This window comes from Phalacrocorax aristotelis, chromosome 7, assembly GCF_949628215.1.
Source record: "Phalacrocorax aristotelis chromosome 7, bGulAri2.1, whole genome shotgun sequence".
In the NCBI taxonomy this organism is placed as follows: Eukaryota; Metazoa; Chordata; class Aves; order Suliformes; family Phalacrocoracidae; genus Phalacrocorax; species Phalacrocorax aristotelis.
Window position 1 is genome coordinate 46,519,611 of NC_134282.1, and position 21,086 is coordinate 46,540,696.

General features: G+C 57.9%; 1 long non-coding RNA gene and 1 other non-coding gene across 3 annotated transcripts in view; both read right to left on the bottom strand.

Moving 5' to 3' along the window:
• LOC142060409 (uncharacterized) overlaps nt 1-11,501 on the bottom strand; it is a 36,463-nt gene extending 24,962 nt beyond the window's left edge. The window contains exons 1-2 of one of the 2 annotated variants that reach the window (XR_012661724.1): nt 10,812-11,501; nt 886-955 (exon numbers count right to left, since the gene is read on the bottom strand). This is a non-coding gene — a long non-coding RNA (uncharacterized LOC142060409). The remainder of the gene's footprint in view (nt 1-885; nt 956-10,811) is intronic. The other variant, XR_012661723.1, reaches the window with a different exon arrangement.
• Nucleotides 11,502-20,922: 9,421 nt separating this feature from the next.
• TRNAR-UCG (transfer RNA arginine (anticodon UCG)) lies at nt 20,923-20,995 on the bottom strand. Its single transcript has one exon. It is a non-coding gene; the product is annotated as a tRNA-Arg (tRNA).
• Between the last annotated feature and the right edge of the window lie 91 nt (nt 20,996-21,086).

A 21,086-nucleotide genomic window follows, 5' to 3' on the forward strand; every position in this document is an offset into this window, starting at 1 on the left:
TAATAAGGGTCAGATGTGACTGCAGTGGGAAGCAAGGGCCATACGCGAGGTGGTACTTTGTTGGATGCAGTGGGTGTTCTTGCAGGGGTCCGGTGGGTGTAGACAAGCAACACCTTTTGCGTGGTTTATTCCCCCTTCTAGTCTAAGCTGAGGAAAAGGGGAACCATGGCTGGGTACCACAGCATTGGCGTGGCTCTGAGGGGAGTAACTGCTCTACAAGCTGAGCCTGCATGAGCTCCCCTGCTCTGCACAGGGACAGGCAAGGCTCCAGCCCTCTCTGACCGAAGCCCTCACAATGGTTGATAAATACAGGGCTGAGCCCTGCCCCTCCGTCAAGTCTCCCCAAGCACACCCTGCTCCCTGCTGTGCCCTCTCCATCAGACGTGCCCCTGCCTGTGTGCCAGCTGAGAGGAGCCTCCACCGCCAGCCAGGTTTCTAAAAAAAAACATAAATCCCAAAACAACAAACCAGCTCCCCTCTCAATGACCCCCAGCTGCACAATTCAGACCCCAGTTTGTTGTTGAAAGGCTCTCTCCCTCCCTACTGCCTTTTCTACTCCCAAGGTTGACATCCATCCTCTTTCCCTGCTCACAGGAGGGTCTTTGCTGGCCACAGCTTCATTGGTGCCCAGCAAGGAGGCACTGCTGGGCTCTGGGAAGCAGGTGGCTTTGCATGGACCTGCCTTGGCCACCTGCCTCCAGCTCCGTCCAGACTCCCCGGATTATCGCTGCTGGCCTCCTCTAGCAGAAGCTAACAACTGGCCCCCTTTCAAAAGCCTGGCTGAGAAATTTGGCTGCAGGAGGGAGGGAGGGATCAGGTACAAGGGCTGGTCACCCATGCATGAGTTGGACTTGATCCTTCAGCAAGACTCCCAGGGGGACTCACCTCTCCTTGCTCAGGTGGAGACGTCCCAGCCCTTCCCAAGGCATCCCACTCTGCGAACTCACAGTCGTGTCTGATTAAGGAAAAGAGAATTTGTCTCAATTAGAAAGAGGCTCCCATATACACGGATGGATGTTAAGTAGTTATCAAATGTTACTCACTGCTGGAAAAGAGACCTTAAATTTGGGACTGTGCAAACTTGGACACACAATTGCGAGTGAGTTACGGACCTTGGCATGCTTCAGAGCATACCTTGTGTGGATGCTTTCAAGACCGTCCCCTCGTCTAAAATACACACAGCCACGTAAAATACAGCGAGACACAATGCCATTCTAAACAAGGAAATAAAGCCGAGTGGACCTGTGTTGCCAGAGCCCAGAGAGCAACACTGTCTCTTTAATTTTCTCCCTGGCTATCTCATCCTTTGCACAAACTCTTTCCTCCCCGTGGCTTCTTCCAGCCTGGTGGGCAAAGTGGGAAAACATCATTAGGGAGGAAAAATAATTTAGTTTGTTAATCAGTATCCAGTGGTGGGAAACAAGAAAGACAGAGAGCAGGGCTGGCGGTTAGGGCTTAGGAAGGCCCAGCACAAAGCCCACCATTCATGACATCTGGGGCTGGGATTCTCATTGAATTAAACAGACACAAAGAGCAGAGGCATTTCATGCTCTCTTCACAAGAATTATCATATCTCCCTGGCACTAGGAAACCTTCAGCACGGGAGAGGGGGGGAGAGAGAGAGAGGGGAAAGCGGGCAGGCTGGGTAGAAATATGGGGCAGGGTAGAGGAGGCTTTGTTCCAGGGTTGGATTTATGGATGGGATGTGGCGCGTTGCTTTGCGGGGAGAGACAGGGCCCTGGCGCGCTGGGTCTAATAAGAATCAGCAAATGTGAAACAGGGGGCCCCTGTGTACCATGAAGCAGGGAAACCCGCATTTGACAAGCCAACAGAATAACCGCTCGCGTCTCAAGGCTGTGGAAGGATGCTGACGTTCGTACGAGATGTGTCGTCTTGCGTGTGTGTCAGTGAGGAGGGGGGAGAAGGGGAGCGCCGAGGAGTATAAACAAGAGACCAGGCAGCATCGTTCAGTCATGAAAATTAATTAGTTAATGTGCAAACCATGGCTGCCTCTTCCCACTGCCCTGCAAGCATTTCCCATAAAGCTATGGTGTGTGCGGAGCCTGTGACTGGGAATGACAGGGGCAGATTAGGCAGCATCTTGGGACACAAGCCTGGCAGCAAGAAACCCACAGCCCGTGCAAAAAAAGTGAGAAGGGGACAATTAGGGTCCCTGGGGAAGGAGCAGAGTGCAGGGCCAGGAGAAAGAGAAACGGGAGAGGCTGGGCACCAAGCTGAGACTGGGCATCATGTTGCTGCAGCAGCAGAAATTGGGGCGGATCTGAAAGACCAGCCATTAACAGGGTCTGGCGGAGAGCAAAATCATTTAGGGTTTAGACCGCATGCTCTCTGGGGCAGGACCTGTCATCTCCTGCAGGCTCACACCACAGAGGCCTGTCCTACTTGGTTTCTGGGCATCACCAGAAGATCTGCTTTAAATACTAATTGCTCCATGACCAAGACCTGTGAGCTGCTCGGAGCCTCCCTACAGCATCACCTGCGGGAAGAGGGGACAGATCTCTGACCTCACGTCCCCAGGGTAATTTGACCCCGTGCACTGGTGCCACAAGCGAATATTCCTACCTGGTGACAAAGATGAGAAACTCCTGACCGACTTCATGTGCCCCATCCCTCAGCTTTTGGATCCCACTACAATATCGTGTTTATTCTTTGCTGGGAGCAACCACAAGAGAATGAGGGTGCAGGTGTCAATTACCCAGGGGAAAAGGGCACAAAAAGGGAATGAGGAGATGCAGAAAGCGGTTGGCAGGGAGAAAATAAAGAGAGAAGCCTCTTCGACATGGGATGTGTGCAGAGAACAAGGAACACACTGGAAACAAAGGCATGCAAGGAAAGAGGAGAGGCTGGGATGGGCATCTCGGCAGACATGTAGGTAAAAGTTGAAAAGGAAGCACTAATTAGCACCCAGACCATCACTTTCCATTAATAGCTTGTCACCGTTTCCTTGATGTTGCTGAGAGCAGGAAAGTTGGTATGTGTGATGCTTACCTGTCTCTATCTCATTAACAGAAGTCAGAGTGAGAACAGACGTTTATTGCCTGCATCCAGATAGACAGGCCCTTTGCTGAACTGAGATGTGGGAGAGAGGGGGGAAATTATGAAAAAGATGCTCATGAAACACAAGCCTATACCCACACGATGGAAACCCAAACATAGGACACTCAGATACCTGTGCCAGTGCAGGAACAGACCCAGGCAGGCATCAGGCTCCAGGAATCCACAAGGCAAAAACGGCCAGGTCAAATAATTATAATCCAGGCAAACACACTGCTGGTCAGGGGAAAACGCTTGGGTATCAGCACAAGGTATGTGCAAGGGGCCATGGCTGCATTACACCCAAGAAAGTAAAACAAAAGACTGCTTACTTCCCCAGACAGATTTGCTCAACCAGAGTCCACTCAGCTAGAAAACACACAGCCGAATGTCTTATCACAAGCCAGAATGGAGAACCTCCCCAGTAAACAAAGAAAAAAGAAAACAAACAAAAAAAAGGCTACGTTTCAAGCAAAGATAAATCTGCATTGCATGTAATCACCTCCAAAGTAATTCTTTCAGCAGTTAAAAAAAGAGATTAGATCTCCCGTGTAATACACAAAGGCCTCTCTTTTCCCTCCAACATGCGCAACGGCTCCTGTTAGTGACCCTGGAAAGAGGGAGTGTGCAAGGCAAGGCAAGGCAAGGACGCCAAGCAGTAAGTATCTGTGAGCTGGTAGCACATGCCTGCTGGTGCGATGACAGGAGCGTGCGTGCGCGTGCACCTTCCCAGATACACCCTCGCTTTCACAAGTGCACAAATTCACTACGCAAGCCAAAGGTTCCTCAGGAGCAGGAGCCCAAACCTCCCCAGGAGTGAACGAGGCAAAACCAAAGGCAAAGAAAACATCAAGGCTGGGGCTGGAGAAACAAAGGCTCCCCCCTCTCAGCTTGGAGGCATCTTCTTGGCCATTTAGCTCAGATCAAGTGTAGGATCTGTTGACTCCCCCATCTATTCAAACGAGCACTTTCAATAATCTGCTAGGTCTTTTCTGCTCTACGGCTTCTCTACCCCTGTATTTGCCATCCCTGACCAATGCAGTTAATGCCACATGCAGAAATACTGCCCTGAAGAGCCCTTGTTTAGACTGTGTGGTCAAGCACTTCAAAGTTAGGAAGTGTCCAATTTATGGCTATCCATGCAACCTTAATTCCACCTCACTGTGCAGCCACCCTGGCCAGGGAAAGAGGGAGCGAGCTAAAAATAGGCTGTGACCGTGTCATTACAGCCTCGTAAGGGCACGGGCAGGGAGAGACTGAATTAACATCTCATGGTCAAACGGAAATCGGGTACCCCCTGACTTGCCAGCACTTGCTTTGGTGCCTTCAACCATGTACATTTTTAATATACAGAAATCACATGCATTCTAAACATACAGAAAAATGTATTATTTATAGCTAATAAATAATAGATTGTTTATATAAGCAAAAAGAAAAACAATTGTAGGCAAGTGTAACAAATTCCCCTCCCTCCACCCCGCACCCATCCCTGCCTTCGTCCTGCGTGGGCAGAGCGATTTCAAGCCCCAAGCCTCGGCACAGATTTCTGCCACTATGAAATACAGGACTAATGTTATCTGGCAGCGGCAGAAGGCTGCTCTCCCGGGGCCGGTGGGGAAGGGGAACCGCTAGGGCTGGCAGTGCCCAGGCCAGCGCACCCACACCCCCCTACACTTTTTCCTCCCAGCGCCAGGACCCCGAGGAGTTTTCTCCCAGGAGATGGATCCATGCTGGAAGAATATGAGCTAGAGGTGGAAGGGGGTCATGGAGTTGACCGCAACTGTCCTCCCACCTTCCCCAGCTGGTCCAGAGCTCTGCAATAGAGTGGTGGGAGTCCAGGGCTTCACCCTGCTCATGGTCTGTTATTATTATTCCAGGGAAACAATAAATTTTTTTTTTCCCCGCTGCAAGAGGCAACTGAAGGGAAATCGTGATTCCGAACAATTCATAATTCAGCTAAACCTGAAAGGAATTTAAGGGACAAAGAATAGGCATTTCTTAAGCCGAAGAGCTTCCCCCCGACCGAATTTCAAGGGCCTGCAGCAAACAATGGGAGTGTCAGGGGTGCTCAAAAAGAAAAAAAAAGTTCAAGAATCTTTACAATAAAAAGTGTTAGGCAACACAGAGGTCAGAGCCAGCTCCTCCTATAATAAATAGCCGACTATCCTACATTAGCTATAGGAGACATTTTAATGCAGTGCCTTGGCTTCATGCTAATTATACTTTTTCACCATATTTTGAACCTAAGAAAAAATGTCATCAGTTAATTATAACAGATGAGGGAGTGTGAAGACTTCCTCAATAAATAATGCCTTGATATCTCATATCCAACAAGCTGCGCATACTGCTCTGAAGGTGCCCAGAAATATGTCCTCTCAGGAAATATATCAAGAAATGATGGTCCCATAAGCTGGCTTTGTTTCCAAGCCTTGATTTTCGGCCCAATAATTAGGTGATTTTTATGGATTGGGTAGAGTAAAGGTCGTGGGATTGCTGGAACCGTGCCAGAGAGAGTCAATGTTTAAAAATAAATAAATTCCCAAATCCAAATGAGATACAAAAGACCTCAGCAAATTCCTCCCACAGCCGCACATGCAAACACACCGAAGCGATTTGGTATCTGGACCTGGGTCCCATCCTTCCTTCGCTCCTGGCATCTCCATGGCAGTCTGGCGTGCACAGAAAATGCCTGGTTTTAATGAAACCAGGCCATGGCCACCAGCGTGCCACTGGGAGCCAGCCACTGCCATCCACTTGGCCCTGTGAGGAGGGACCCCGTCCCCCTGCCACCGGGCCACCCTGGGCGCAGCCTGCCACTGCACCCATCCCTGCCGAGGCCAGTGGGCGCCTGTGTCCTTATGAAGGTTCCTCCACTAAACCATCTTTCTTTCAGCTCCCTTCCCCACCCGGCACCCCTCACTTCCCCCTCTGAAGAGCCAGGATTTGGCGTGGGAAAGATGTCTTTGGGCTTTTCACAAATCCAGTATCCCCTTGAACCAAAACCAATTAGCCTGGCCCAAGGTCCTGCCATTGAAGGACTGTCCCTTCTTTTCAAACCCCCGCGGGCTCAATTGCTCTAAGGAGCCTGGATGTGAATGAGCAAAGCCCACTTAAAGTGGTACTTAAGGCCAGACCAGGGTGAAGGAAAAGAGAAAGCCTCTATAGGAACAGCAAGCTGAGTTTCCAAGAGACAGCTAACTGCCGGAGATTGTGTTCTTTTGCTCCCCTCCATTTTCTTTTTTGTACCCCCACTCCTGAGCTTTCGAGGCAAACGTTCCTAACCAAACCTGAGCCCCTGAATAAATATTAGATGGCACCTGAAAACGTGAAAGCCATAGCCCCATCCTGACTCTCTGAGGATGCCGGGAGCCTGGCCGCAGGCAGCGTGATGCCTCAGCCTTGTACCAGCACAAGCTTTGGTCCCGAGCACGCGTGCCTGGAGGGATGGAGGATGAGCGGGCCGAGAGGATGCTTTTGCAGCTGGGCTCTTGGCAAACACATTCCCCAGGTGACGGGACTTGTGGGCACAAAACTCAGAACTCCCTGACCTGGAAAGGCAACTCCCAGCACCATGTGCTGGGGAAGCCAGCGCGGGCAGCCATGCAGCCATCTTACGCTCACTGCCCCTGAGGATTTCTGGAAGCTCAGGGTGACCGAGGGGCCGCGATGTGGCAGCACCGCTGGCAGGGGTGACATGTGGTACCCACGCCACAAATGGGGCGCATGCACTGCCACATGCCAGGTGCCAGCACCTCAGCGCTTACAGCTGGGAGAAAATCCCAACACCTGCAGATGCCACATTAGCACCCTCCCTCCACCGAGACATGAGAAAGCATGTTTCTGGCATTCGGCCGCGCTCCCTCCCCAGTGCATGAGCAGCACCCATCTGCAGCCGCAGGCGGGATGGACCCTCCAAGCCCCTGAGCTCTGCCCATTCTCCAGCAGCATGGACAATGCCAGGGCAGAGCAGCAGGTAAAGGGAAGCACCGTCCGCCTGCATCAAGGGTGCGGGGAAGGGGTGGGAGCCGAGAGAGAGACAAAAGAAATGGCCGAGCCTGGCTTCAGGCATCGAACCCGCCATTGCCAGGCGATCCAGCAAAAATACCCATTGATGGATTTTCATCCATAACCAAGCAGGAGGGCTCGCATGGCCCAGGTCCCAAGGCGGCTCCTTCGGATGGCAGGGATGAACAGCCCCTTCTCCATCTACCCCTGAGCCCGGGTGGGTTTGGCTTCCCCGGGTACCTGGTACAAACTGCCTTCACCTCCTGCCTCAAGCCAAACCCACTGCACAGCGGCCAAGTTTTAGGAAAAGATGGGAAATAACGTGTTGAAGCACACAGTGTCCCAGGGCATCATTTCCCTGGGGTGAAACCCACAAATTATATTTTCCATTTATCCCCCAATGGCACACGCCGATTCTTCCGTTTCTGGCTTCCTCTGCCCATCCCCAGCTCTGCCTCAAGAACAAAGACATCACGGCCCAGCTCCAGAAACCTCACCCACGTCTGGCCTACGCTGCATCCTATCGCTCCCACCGAGAAGAGGAACCCACCAGCAAGGACCATGAACACCAGGACTTGGGTTTTTCTCCCTGCACAGCCAAAAAAAGACACCTTCCCTTCTGGATTTGGGCTGTGCCGGGGAAAAGATCTGGCTGAAGCCAACTGCTATGCAAACAGGGCAAAAGGCTAAGCCGCAAAGAGACCCGCATGTAGCCAAAATCCATCCCTAGCCCAAAGACGGACCCTTGGGGACCCTCCTTCCACTGCGGCGCTTAAAAAAAAAAATGAGCAGAGGCAGTGGGCTGCTGGGGACTCTCTAAATGCAGCAGGTATTTCAGGAGCAGGGATGTACCGGGGGGGTTATCTGCCTCCTTGCCCCCCACCCATGCACACATGAGCTGGGGATGCTCGTGCCACCCATCCCTCATCACTGCCTGCCACCTCCCTGGTTAATGGGGGGGTGCCTCCAGGCTTCCCCCAGACATCCACAGGTTCAGGCTGACAACAGGGGCGAAAATTAAGAAATTAAGTGCCAGTAAAAATTCAAGCGTGGTTTCTCTCTCCTGGAAACTAAAGGCTAAATTGCTCAGTCCCTGTCAATCCCCTTTGGGGGAACCGCTCTGGGACAAGCGAGCCAAGTCCACAGCCTGAAAAATTGCCTGAAAAATCAGCTCAGAACAGGCAATTTTGGGGAGAAAAAAATTTAGGAGTCAAGGGTGGTTTCTGACCAGCTGATCGAATAGCAAGGTGAAAAAGCTTGCATCGATCCTTTGTAAGAGTTCACATGTAGACATAGACTTCCACACTTCCATTTTATTTCATAAAATTATATATATATGTATTTATATACACACACACAAAGACATTTATTATATGTGTGTATATATTTTTTTTCCTCAGATCCCCTTTTTCTATTTTCACCTTTTGCAATTACAAAAGCCAGGGACAGAAATACCTCCTGGGTTCTGCCAGTGCAGAAACACTCCCACCAAACAGATTTTCTCTAACATGCTGGTCGAATGATTCCTCCTGAATTATATTCATTAGGAATTTGAATGTTTCTTTCCTCCATCCCCCATCAAATCAGTACTCCGGAATAAATGCATTCATCAACCACCTTGCTCAGCTCCCTCCTGCTTTGTTCAGTCTAGTTTTAAAGCATCTCCACTGAAACCGTTTGCACCTGACTGGATGCTAGCGTGCAGAAGGGGGGAAAAAAAATTAATCAGTGAAGAATTGAGTGCCACTCACAATATTGTGGAAATAATTGGAAAATTATTTTTTAAAAATAGCCAACACAATAAAGGAGGGCAAGGACTACATTCCCTCCTCCCCACCTCCAATCTCTTCCACAATTTCTGGGATTGCATCGAGCATACATATTCCAGATGGGCTGGAGAGAAGGAGGTTGGATCTTAATGACACGTCTTTCGCTGCCTTTGGAATGAATGATTCATTCGGATCTCGCCGACACTTGGTGCCACAGTTGAGTTACATTTCTAGAAAATCCGTATCTTTAATTCTGGCGCTGCGTGTGGGACCCAGCAAATCATGGAATTACTGCTGTAACTTCAGATTAGTAACGCTTTCTAAATGATAGTCTAATTCCAGGCCTTCATGCTTTTCAGCGTTCACACTCACACAGCCTTTTCCCTGGGAGGCTTCCTGCGGAATTAGTGCTGGCGTCTTCGTCTTTCTCTGCCCTTTTTAATTTCTCCAATGACTTCTCATTAGAATATATAACAACAACAGCTCCCCAGAACTTTTCTTTCTCCTGGTATAGCAAAATTCAGGCTGAGATCCTTTTTCCTTACTGTGGTTATGGCGGTGCTTTGCTGGCCCTGGAAGGGTCCACAGGCATATTTAGCTTTGCGGGCCTACGTGGTGTCTGACGCCATTACCCCATGCAAGGGAAGGTGGAAAACCTGCCTCCAAGGTGCGCAGAGCTCCCACCTCTCGCCATCCCCACACACCAGTGGGCACGGGCGTCTCAGCCCTGCGATGCTACCCTCTCCCCTCCGCGAGGGGTGCCCAGCCACAGTGAAAACGATGGGGCAGGGTACCCACGCTCCACCTCTCTGAGCAGCGGGAGAGCGGCACCATCCTTCGCCCCCTGCTCCCCATCTCCCGCAGCATCTCCCGGGGGACAGAGAGCCAGCACACAGCCCACTCGCAACCCCAGCCACGGGAATCTTTTTTGCTGCAGCCTCCCCGGAGCTGTCACGGCCAGCGTGGGTTTGTGACAGTGCGGGGATCATCCCTGCGGGGTGGAAACGGCCAGCGGCGGGCGGAGGGCTGGCGGCGATGCCCCACGCCCTGCTGCAGGGCGCCGGGGGGGCCCGGGGGACCCCGGCCCCGGCCAGGGGCGCTCGCCCCACGCCAGCTGGGGAAACGTGCCGGGGAGGCTCGGCGGAGAGCGCGGTGCTTTGTGTCGCCATGGGAACGGAATGCAGATTTGCCAATTGCTTTTTCTTTCTTTTCTTTCTTTCTTTCTTTCTTTCTTTCTTTCTTTCTTTCTTTCTTTCTTTCTTTCTTTCTTTCTTTCTTTCTTTCTTTCTTTCTTTCTTTCTTTCTTTCTTTCTTTCTTTCTTTCTTTCTTTCTTTCTTTCTTCTTCCTTCCTTCCTTCCTTCCTTCCTTTTTTTCTTTTTTTCATTATTTGCCAGACATCGTAATACATTTTATCTTTCAACTTCTGGGGCTTGCGGCAGAAGCGAGGGAGGCTTTGTGCTCCCAAAGAAGCCCCGGGGCCGGCGGCTGCACGCCGGAGGGGTGCATCCAGCAGCAGGACCCCTTTCCCGGGCATCCCCCTCCCCGGAGAACACCCTCCCTCCAGCTACGGACAAAAGCAACAGCCACCGCACAAGAAAAGTGATCACGTTATCGCCAACTTGACCTTCCAAAGGGAGGCCAGGATGAAACCCAAAGCCGAAAAAATAAAAAGAGAGGAGAAAAAGGAAAACAGCCAAAAGCGGGGGTTTTTCGAGGTCTGACCCGCAGGCTGGGGCGGGGAAGGTTTATCGGGGGAGGGCACTCGCCCCCTCCATCTCCCACAAGCCGCGACCCCTCGCAGCCTGGGAGTGCATTTCGAGGTGCGTTTAACCGAGAGTTAGACCCCGGATTTCTTCGGCAATGGACGCATTCGCGTGGGGCTCGCCTCCCCCTCGCCGGTCCCCCCGCCCGCCCCCGCGAAGCCCCGGGCTGCCGGTGCCGGAGCGGCCCGACGGGGGGAGCGCGGAGCCGCGGCCCATTACCTGGAGCACCGAGGGCGGAGGGTCGGGTGGGCTCCTCACCGCCGGTCCCGCTGCGGCCGCTTCCCCCGGGCGAGCAGGTCTGGAAGTCATTTCTACTTTCGGTTATCTAGCTTTATGATGGCTCCACAACACTCATACAGCTAGATAACCAAAGACAGAAACATCCCTCCGTCGGGGATGCCGGCCATCCGTCCGTCTGTCCGTCCGCTCAGGGTGCGGGCACGGCCGGGGCAGGGCGGCTGGGAGCTGCCACCGGGAACACACACAGACAGACATAAAAAAAAAAAAAAAAAAAAAAAAAAAAAAAAAAAGGAAATAAAGAGAAGAAGATAAATAGGAGATGGAGGGGACGAGCTGCGGGCGGCACCGCCGGCTGCGGGCTGCGCCGGGGCTCGGGACGGGCTGCGGGAAGCCGGGGGGAGCCGCACCGGGCGTGCCGTGTTGTGCCGTGCCGTGCCGAGGGGCGCTGCCCCGGGCCGGTCCCGCCGCCGTCCCCTCCCGTCCCGGCCCGCCCGAGCGACACCCGCGCTCCCGCCCGCCGCCCAACTTCTGCTCCCCTCGCGGGGCGATCGCCCCCTTTGGGAAGTGACGTCACGCCGGCGCACAGCCAATCCCCGACACCGCATTTAAATCAGCGCCCCCTTTCCCGCGCTTTCCCAGCCCCGGCCCGACCGGCAAAGAGCGGCGGGTCGCGCCGCGCCCCCGCGCCTGGACGGGGCGGGCCGGCCGGCTCGGCTCGGCACGGCACGGCGCGACACCGGGCAGGACAGCGCACACCCCCGCGCCCCGCCACCGGCCTCCCTCCGCCCGCCGTGCCTGCTCTCCGGCCTGCGCGGAGGTGGCTCTGCCCCCCGCCCCCTCGCCGTGTTCTGCTGGGCCGGCAGCGGGGGGGGAGGGGGGAAGCATGCCGGCACGGCATGGCCTGGCACGGCGCGGGGGGACCCACCTGCCGCTAACTTCCCTCTCCCTGTCCTCGGCACTCCCTCCTCTCCCTTTCTTTTCTCCCCTTCCCCGGCCTTTCTTTTTCCCCTCCTTTTCCCTTTCCGTCCATTTTCTTCCCTTTTCCCGACCTTCCCTTCCGCCTTTCCCCGGTCCCCACCACGCCGTACCCCCCCCAAGCCAGCGCACCCCTCACACACCCTCTCCCCCCCAGCAGCGCCCGCCCCGTCCGGCCTCGGCCCCCGGGGGCAGCCGCAAGGGCCTCCCCACAGCCAGGCGCGGGGCCCGCCCGGTCCGAGGCGCAGCCGGGGCCGGGACGCACCCGCGATCCGGCACCCTTCCTCTCTGCTCCCCTTTCCCTCCTCATTTTAATTATTTCCTCTCCAGGTTTTGCTATTTCCCGTGCAGGTTCTTAACGCGATGTGCGTGTAAGCGACGAATCCGGCATGTACAAAAAATAAAAACAAAAATAATAATAAAATGCCAGAAGGTAAATATCTGGGTGCTTCTCTGACCTTCTCCGCATAAAATAAAATAAAATAAAATAAAATAAAATAAAATAAAATAAAATAAAATAAATAAAATAAAATAAAATGTAATCCCACGCCCCTTCCAAACATCGCCTTCTTTAAATCCGAGGCGAAGGTAAATGTGACCTGCTGCAAAACGAGGGATCCGCGAAACGGATCGATCGCGGCGGGAGCAGCCGCGGCTGAGCAATGCCCGCCGCTCCCGCCGGCTCCGGCTCCCGGCGAGCTCCGCTCGAGTATTTTTTCCTTCCTCTCCTCGCCTCCCCCTTCCCCTCCATCCCCTTAAAAAAAAAAAAAAAAAAAAAAAAAAAAGAGTAAGTTTAAAATGAAGTAAATAAATTCTACCACCTCAATTAGGCTAAAAGCTAAAGGCTGAGCGCTGCCAGCCCCGCTGCTCCCGGCGCTGCTCCTGCGAGCCCGGACGCCCTACCCGGCTCCCGGTAACCGTCGGCTCCTTTCTGCCTCCCCCCTAACGAGAAACGGGCCCGGGGGTACCCCGGCCGCCCCGACGGGGCTGCGGACTGTGGGGAGAAATCTTTGCTCCCTCCCCAGCCCCGCGGTGCCCTCCCCGGGGCCCGGAGCCGCTCGGGAGGGGGCTCGGCTGGGCTTTATTTTAATCTGCCCCGGAGAGAGGAGGGTGGGCTGGGCGGGGGAAATTGCCGTGAATCGGATCTCCTTAATTTCCGGCCCTGGATTTTTCTCCTAATTTACCGCTGTCGCTTTTTGGGTGATGGGTGCCGGTACGTTCCCCGTGCTGGGCCGGAGGAAGGCGCCCGCCCGCCCCGCCGCCTCCCAGGGGCAGCGGAAACGGGGGCACGGGGGGCTTGCCTGGGCCGCGGCCCGGCCTCAGTTTCCCCCCAGGAGGGGGGAGTCCCCGTTACTCACCACGGGGCCGGGGCGGCGGGGAGCAGCGTGGGGCGCCGCCGGCAGCTTCCCCCGCTCCCGGGGCCGTTCCGGCGGCGATGCGTCCCCGTTCCGGCCCCGCGGCAGCGGCGAGGGGGACCCGGGCGGGCAGAGCCGGGCCCGACAAGGCGCAGCTTTGCCCGGCTGCCGCCGTGCGAGGTCTCCCGCCCGCCGTGCCGAGCCCAAGGGCCGCCGTGTCGCTCGGGCAAGGATGCTGCGGGTGAGGCACCGCGCCTCGCCTGGCTGCTCGGGGCTGGGGACGGGGTCCCCCCTCCCCGCCGGGCAAAGAAGGCGATTTTCTTGGCAGAAATATATATAATACTATTACACCACCAACCCCACCCCGCTCCTTCAATGCCTCGCTCTGGTCGGAGCCCTCGCCTCAATCCACTCCGTGCGGGCAGAACCCCAGCACCTGGGAGAAAATTGCACCTTGCGCTTGGAGCATTTTGTGGTTTATTTTTTTAAGGCTTCGGGGTGGTTTTTTTTGTTGTTGTTGTTATTTTGTATTTTTTGGGGGGTTAGAGTTGGTTTGGTTTTTTGGCGCAATTTTAGCAGCATCCGTACAAAATGGCTCCTTGGCACGGCGCAAAGCGTCGGCGAGCAGCCTGGGAGGGACCGGCGGGGGCTGCCCGGGCTCCGGAGGTCCTGCCTCACCTGGGCCGCCCACGGGGGCCGTGGGAGCCTCCTTCCCCTGCACGCACCCACGAGAGAAACCGACCGGCGGCTGCGGGCGGCCCGACGGGACGGGGAGGGGCGCGAGTGCCGGCGCGGCTCTGGCCATGGTGCTGCACCGCCCGCCGGCCCCGCCGCTGCCGCTCCGCGCTCACGCGTGGGTGGCGCGGCCCCACCGGCCGCTCCCTCCCCGGGTCACCCGGCGGCGGGCGGCCCCCCCGGCCGCGCCTCGGGAGAGCCCCGCTGCCCAGCGCCCGCCCGGCCGCTCCGCGATGGTTTAACGTGGTCGCCCTGTAACGAGTCCGCTGCCTTCCCCTCTTCTACGTCCTGCACGTCTGACGTCACTTTTCTTTAATTAGGAGAAGTTATTTTTAGCCAACCTGGAGTAACCCCCAGTACCTCGCCGCCTTGAGCTGCATCTTCTCTTAACTGGTTTTCTTTTTTTTATTTTTTGTTTCTTGTTTTGGTTGGGGGTTTTTTGGGTTTGGTGGGTTTTAAAAATTTTTTTATTATTATCTTTTGCTTTTCGTCTCGCAATCGGGGCTTCGCACAGAAGCGGCAGCTCCCGACGGGCGTGAAGGAAACGCGTTTGCTTTGTTTAGCAATTAAAAGCCACCTCTGAGCAAGCCCCGGCGCTGAAAAGGCAAAGCAGCGGCGTCCCAGCCCCCGGCTGCTCTTTTTTCTCTCCTGCCGCCGGGACCCGGGGCCCGGAGCCTCCTGGCTCGGCGTAGCGAGATGCTGCCCGGCCCGGGGCCGGGGATGGCGGCACGTCGAGGGGATCCAGGCTCTCAGGCCACCTGCAGTGCTAGGATTCGGGTTTCCTTAAGGCTGAGGCCTAAAATGCATTTCACTTCCAGGTAGACACGGGGGGAAAAAACCAAAAAAACAAGCAAACCACAAAGAAATAAGCGTTCGCAGGAAGAGAAGGGCAGAAGGGAAGAATGAATGGGAGAATAAAGATGGGAAAAAAAAAACCCAAACAAAAAATGAAAGAAAACAAAAAAGAAAAATAGAAAAAAAGAAAAATAATTTTAAAAAAGGCAAAGAAAAGAGATACAGCAAATAAGAAAAAAGAAATAAATCCTCCAGCACCAGAAGCTGGTGGTGGATCGGGGCACGGGTAGCGGCGGCCCCGCTGCTGCGCCTCGGCGGTAAATCCGAGCAGGGGAGCGGGGCACCCCGGCCCCCTCCCCCCCACCCCACCGCGATAAACGAAGCCCCGCAGCAGCCCCCCGCTGCACCGGGAATAAGAACTTCCCCGGGCGGCAGGGATTTCTCCCGCGGCCTAAAGCCTGGGTGCCCCCGAGAGGCTCGGCCTCGTCGCGGCGTTCCGTCCGGTGCCGCCCCTCCGGCCGGCGAGCGGGGACGTGCGGGGGCGGCTCGGCAGCCTCCCGGCAGCGTCCGACCCCGGCTCCCGCCGCCCCGTCGGGGCACGGCACTCCCCAGGTCCCGCTGCCGAGCCGCAACGTCCCGGGCAGCTGGGGGGAGGCTGCCGGAGCAAAGGCGTCCCCGGCACCAAAAGGTCCCCCGTGCCTCCCGCTCGTCCCCCGCCACGGGTGGGCCGGGGAGCGGCGCGGGGCGGTCCCGGTCCCGGTCCCGGTCCCGGTCCCGGTCCCGGTCCCGCGTGGTGCCGGCACCTGCAGGCGCCCAGCTTCCCGACGGGACTGGCCCAACTTCGCCTCCTCCCTCCCTCCCTGCATCCCTCCTCCCCCCCGGCCGCGGTGTGCCCCCCGCCCCCCCCAGGGGAGAAGTCCCCCCGTGCCCTCCCGCCGCCCCGGGGCCGCCCCGCCAAGCGGCGTTGCCCGGCCGCGACACTCACTCTTGCAGCCGTGCCGAGGGCAGGACGCCGGTCCACGGGCGAAACGGGCGGCGGGGGCTGCTCCCCCCCGCCACTCGAGCCCCGGGCGAGCGGGCGGGGGGGGGGCGGGCAGGCCCCCCCCAACCCCGGCCGAGCAGCGGCCCCCGCGGCCCCCAGCCCAGGGCGCGGGCCGGCGGGGGCGGCTCTGCCCGGGCTCCTCGCGTCTTCCCGGCCGCTGCTGCTGCCGGTGCCGCTCTGGTCGGTGGCCGGGAGCTGCCGCCGGCGGCAGGCTCTGCCCGCACTGACGTCAGCCCGGCAGCCTCCGATTCACTCCAACCATGGCGGAGAGGAGGAGAAGGAGGGAGAGGGGGAGGGGAAGAGGCGGGGGGAGGGAGGGGGAGAGGAGGAGGACGGGAGGAAGGCGGCGGTGGCGGCGGGGGTTGGTGGCTGGCAGGCTCCGCCAAGCAGAAAGCGCAGCCCCTCCGCCTCACCCCTTAATTACCCCCCGAGGACGGGGCTGCGCGGGGAAGAGGGGCCGTGTGTGTCCCCTGTCGTCCCCCCCCCCGCGGCGAGACCCGCCGCCCCCCGCGCCCGCGGGGCCGCCGCCGCTCCCCCGGGCGCCCCGTCGCACCGCCGGACGCCCCACTCTGCCCGCCGGCCCCGGGGAGCGCTTCTCCGGGGGCAGACCCGGAGCCGGGCCCCCCACCCACCCCGCATCCCGGGAGCCCCCTCAGCGGGGTCCCCGTTCCCTCGAGGAAACCCCCCGCCACGACGAGCAGGGAAAGGGCTGCAGCCGTCCCCTGCTCCCCGCCGCCCCCGGCCCGCCGCCGCACCACTGTCCAAATGCTGAACGTTCCCGCGGCTCCCGAGCACGGCCCGGCCCGGTACGGCCCGGCCCGGCCCGGCCCGGCTCGGCCGCAGCCGTCGGCAGAGCCGGGGCACCGACCGCCCCCGGCGCCGGAGGTGGGGTCCCTCCGCTCCGGGCAGGGCCGGCCCCGCCCCGAGGGTCAGGCCGAGCCCCGGGGACCGCTTCGGCTGCGGCGAGCCGGGACCGGGGCGCAGGCACGGCAGGTACCGCCTGCGCTTCTCTCCTCCGCTCCCATTTCTCCATTCCTCTCTTCATCTTCTTTCTAGAACCGCACACACGCTGCAGCCTCTGCGGCCAGGCAAAAAATGCCCCTCAAACGCCCCCCGAGCCCCTCCTGGCACACCTTGCCTCCGCTTCCGACCTCTCCTCCTCTTCCTTCCTGCGTTTAACCTGGCTCCTATTTTTTTATCTCGGATCCACTCCACCGCTGCCCGGAGCGGCTCTGGGGAGCCTCTCGCCGCCCCGATGAATACACAGGGATCCCCGGGCGGGTTTTCTATGTAGGAAAAAATAAACCGATCGAGCCCGAGAGATCTGCAACAGCCGAACGCGCCGCCTCGCCTTTACATGCGTGTTTTTAAATTCCCCCGTTATTTTTCTTTTTGCATCTGTGACTTGCCACGGAAGGAAATACAACCCCAAATGCCACCGCCAGCAGAAACCGGAGCTCGTTGCCAAATTCCGTAGTATTTTATTTTAAAAGCAATTAAGTAATACCGTTTAAAAAAAAAAAAAAAAAGCATCTTCTCGTCTTCCCGGGGAGTGTAAGAAATCCTTTTGCTCACCCAGAGTCGAAAACCTAATGGCATTGTCGTTAAACACGAAAAGGAGAATATTAAGAAATTGCAACACTCCCTCCGAGCGCTTCCCCCCCTTCCTCCCCAGTTTATTTGCCCTAATAATTAATTCACAAGAGCTTAACTTCGGTGTAACCCTGGCGGTCTTTTCATTAAAAAATCCCCGCGTTTCCTATTGAATTAGCTCTGCTCCATTGTCGCTGAAATGAAGACGCCAAACCAACTTTTACCCTGAGCATTTTCTCACCAGCCCAAAGAAAAGTCTCTCTCCTTTTCTTTTCTCCGTTTTTTTCCCTTTTTTCTTTCTTTTTTCTTTCTTTTTCTTTCTTTTTCTTTTTTTTTTTTTTTTTTTAAATTCAAGCACCCAGGCGAAGGACGTGTCCTGCAATTTAACTACTTTCAAATTCTTTGTTCGGGTCCCACCGGGGCTCTATTGTCACCCTATTGAGAGAGCTTATTGCCAAGTCAAGCCTGAGCGAATTGAGACACGCACGGGAGGAGCCCCGGGGGCTGGGAGAGGGCTCCGTGGGCTGCCCCGCCCGGGGGGACCCGGCCCAGCCCGGGGGAGCGGGCAGGTCGCGGGGCAGGGACTGCCCGCACTCTCGGCCGGGATTACCGGCACCCGGTTCTCCGGGAGCCGCAGCCGCCGAAGCAGCCCCGGCCCCGCAGCGCCCGAAGGAGCCCGACGCGGGGGTGGGGATGGGGCAGCCCCGGGCCTGGGTACCCCCAAAATCGGGCTACTTTGCACCCCCAAAGTCCCCCCCGACCCGTGCCGGCAGCTCCCGGGCTCCAGTCCTACCGCTGCGGGCAGGAGAGGGACTTACCTCTGGTGCCCGCGGTGCCGCCAGCCTCCCTCCCTCTGCGGTTCTCCCTTAAACCCGAAAAGGAGGGTCCTCCCCACCCCAATCCCACCCCCGACCCCTCCACCCCCGAGCCGGCTCCCGCCTGCCTCCCCTCGCCCTCTCCAGCGCTCACTTTCGAGCTCCGGGGCTCGTCTCCCGAGCAGGAAGATAGGATGTAGGGGGGCTGCTTTTCTTTTTCTTCCTAACTCCCCCCACCCAGCTTGAAAACGGGGTGCGAGATGGAAAAGGGGGGTACGAGCTGCAGGGAAGTGTTATTTCAGGGGGAAAAAGAAAAAAGCTGAAAGAGTGGTGCTGGGTACGGATTCCACGTAAGCTCGTACGTCACCTATAAAAATCGCCCGTTTCTCCCGTTTTCCCGTTTTCCCGTTTTTTTGCTCCCGGGGTCCCGGGGGGGGGGGGGCGGGGGGGAGCTGAGATACCTCTGCCTGCGGAGGGGGGGGGTAAAAACCTCGTTAAAATGGGAACTCCGTTAAAACAGGCTTCCTCTAGCCAGGAGGGAAGGCAGAGCCGAGGGATGCTGGAGGGCAGGGGCCGCTTCTCGGCATCCCCTCCCCGTCGTCCCGGCGTGATGTTTAGGTGCCCCCTGCTCCCCCAAAACACCCACCCGGGGCCATCCCCAGCGCCCCGGTGCCTGGAGGCGATGAAGGTTTATGGGGGCTCACGCCGGTCGCACCGAGAGGACCGCGGCGGGGAGCGGGGGGCCGGCGGCCTCTCCGTCGTGTCCCGGGGGAAGAGGAAGCCCTTGACCCCTGGCCCCGGGGGCAACGGGGTTAAACAAAGTCCCACCGTCCCATTATCCGACCGACAGCATCGAGCCCCCGGCAGCGAGCGGGGTCTCCAAGGCGGGGGTGAGGGGGGGGAAAGTCGTGTCTTCCACCGTCCGTACCCGGCCCCGACGGGGCGCACCGGGATGGGGACGCTTCCCCGACAGACAGACAGACAGACAAAGAGCCTAGGGGGGAAAAAAAAGAGAAAGAACCTACACACCCCATCCCGACTTATGCATTGCAACAAGCCCTGCTGAAACTGCGGGTTTTGGGGTTTCTTTTCGTTTTTTTTCTCCTTTTTAAAAATTTTATACTTTACGTTGGTGATATTTTTTTTTATAGTGGTGCCGCGTCTCGTCCAACCTCTCGCCCGCAATCGAGTGAGGTACCGGCGGTCCGGGCCCGGTCCTTGTTCTCATCAACCCTCCCCACAGCGTTGCCGCCCGGGAGGGCTTCAGAAATCAATAATTTCGAGGAGGAATTCTTTTTTTCTGCTTGCGGGGAGAGGGATTTTTCTTGGTTGGATTTTTTTTTTACATTTATATTTTTGCAACCACGATAAAAATAAGTACGTAACGCAACCTCCGTGGAGCCAGATCATGCCAGGCGAAGGCACCCTGTGCCCTCCGCTGCTGGGTGACACAGGGTGAAGCTCTGCCGCCCCCCCGTCAGGTCGCACGCTGAGGGGGGGGGGCAGCAGGTATTTTGGGTGCGCCAGGGAGGTGAATCCATGTGAAATGCATTCAAAGCCGTAGAAAACAACATCGGGGGGGGGGGGGGGGGGGGGGCCTGTGCGTTCCTCACCCCTCCCATGCTAGCGCAGCAGTTTTGCACATGAGGGGGTATAGCTGCCAACCCCCTCCCAATCCTGCACCCAAGAGGGGAGGGAGCTGTCCGGCCGCACAGCTCCCTCCCCTCGTGGGTGCAGGATTTGGGGGGGTGGCACCCCGGTGCTCCGCAGGAGTCGGGGGAAGCAGCGAGGAGGGGTTCACATCGCCTGGTGCCCCGGCGGGAGCGCAGAACGGGACGGCCCCGCAGCGATACCCACGCCCCGTGGGAACCGTCCCGGCGCGATCGGTAGAGGCGGGAACGCAGCGCCACCTGGCGGTGCGGTACGGCACGGCACGGATCTGGCGTGGGTCGGCGCGGACACAGCACCCCACGGTGTCAAGGCCGGGTGGGCTCTGCAAGGAGCCACCCTGCCGGCCGAGGAGCCCGCACCCACCCGCACCTCCTCACCCCCATCCCTGCACCCTACGCCCCCTTCCCCTGCACCCTCCGGCCACCTTCGGTCTTCTAGCCACTGCTCCGTCCCCACTTGCCAAGCTGTCCCCACCCATGTCACACACCCAACAGCAGTGGGGGCTACTGGAGCCCCCCACATGCACCCCATGCCCAGCTCCCACCCGTGCAGTCACACGCCACCCACCCCAGCTGGTCTTGGGGACCCCGGACCCCACCGCTCGTTCCAAACTGCCCTCGAGGCCTTGGAGCTTTAAGGCGCGAGGTTTTGGAGCACGGGTGGGTGCCCTGGCTCCTGGTGAGCTCTGCTGGTGCGCTGTAAGGAGCCCCACAGACCACTGACGCGGGTGGCTGGGGGGAGCAGGGTGGCAGGGAGAGGGTTGGTGGCTGCTGGCCATGCCGCCTGTCCCCCCCCCCGCCCCGGGACCCCGGGAGGGGCATGGAGCGCGTGCACCCGCGGGGCCGGGGTGACACCGTGCCGGCCCCAACGCTGCCGCGCGGCTGGTCTCATGGCTGCGCCCCGGGGCTGGGACCGCCCTACCCCATTCGTGTTACAGATGCAGTCGGTCTCCGGCTGCGCTCACGCAGGTTTTTTTCGCTTCTCCGTTGATTAAAAACACGAGTAAAAACAACCCCGTGCGTTCGGTGACTCCGGCGCGGGCAGTGTCCGCCGCCCCACGGACACGGCACGAACGAGAAAAAGCGGGAGCGCTTACGAGCTACCCCCACCGACCGCGGCAGGACTCGAACCTGCAATCTTCTGATCCGAAGTCAGACGCCTTATCCATTAGGCCACGCGGCCGCCGATACCATCGTCACCCCGCCCGCCCTACTGAGTCCGCCGCCGGAGGACCGTACCATGTGCGCGGGGGGGGGGGGGGGGACGCGGGCAC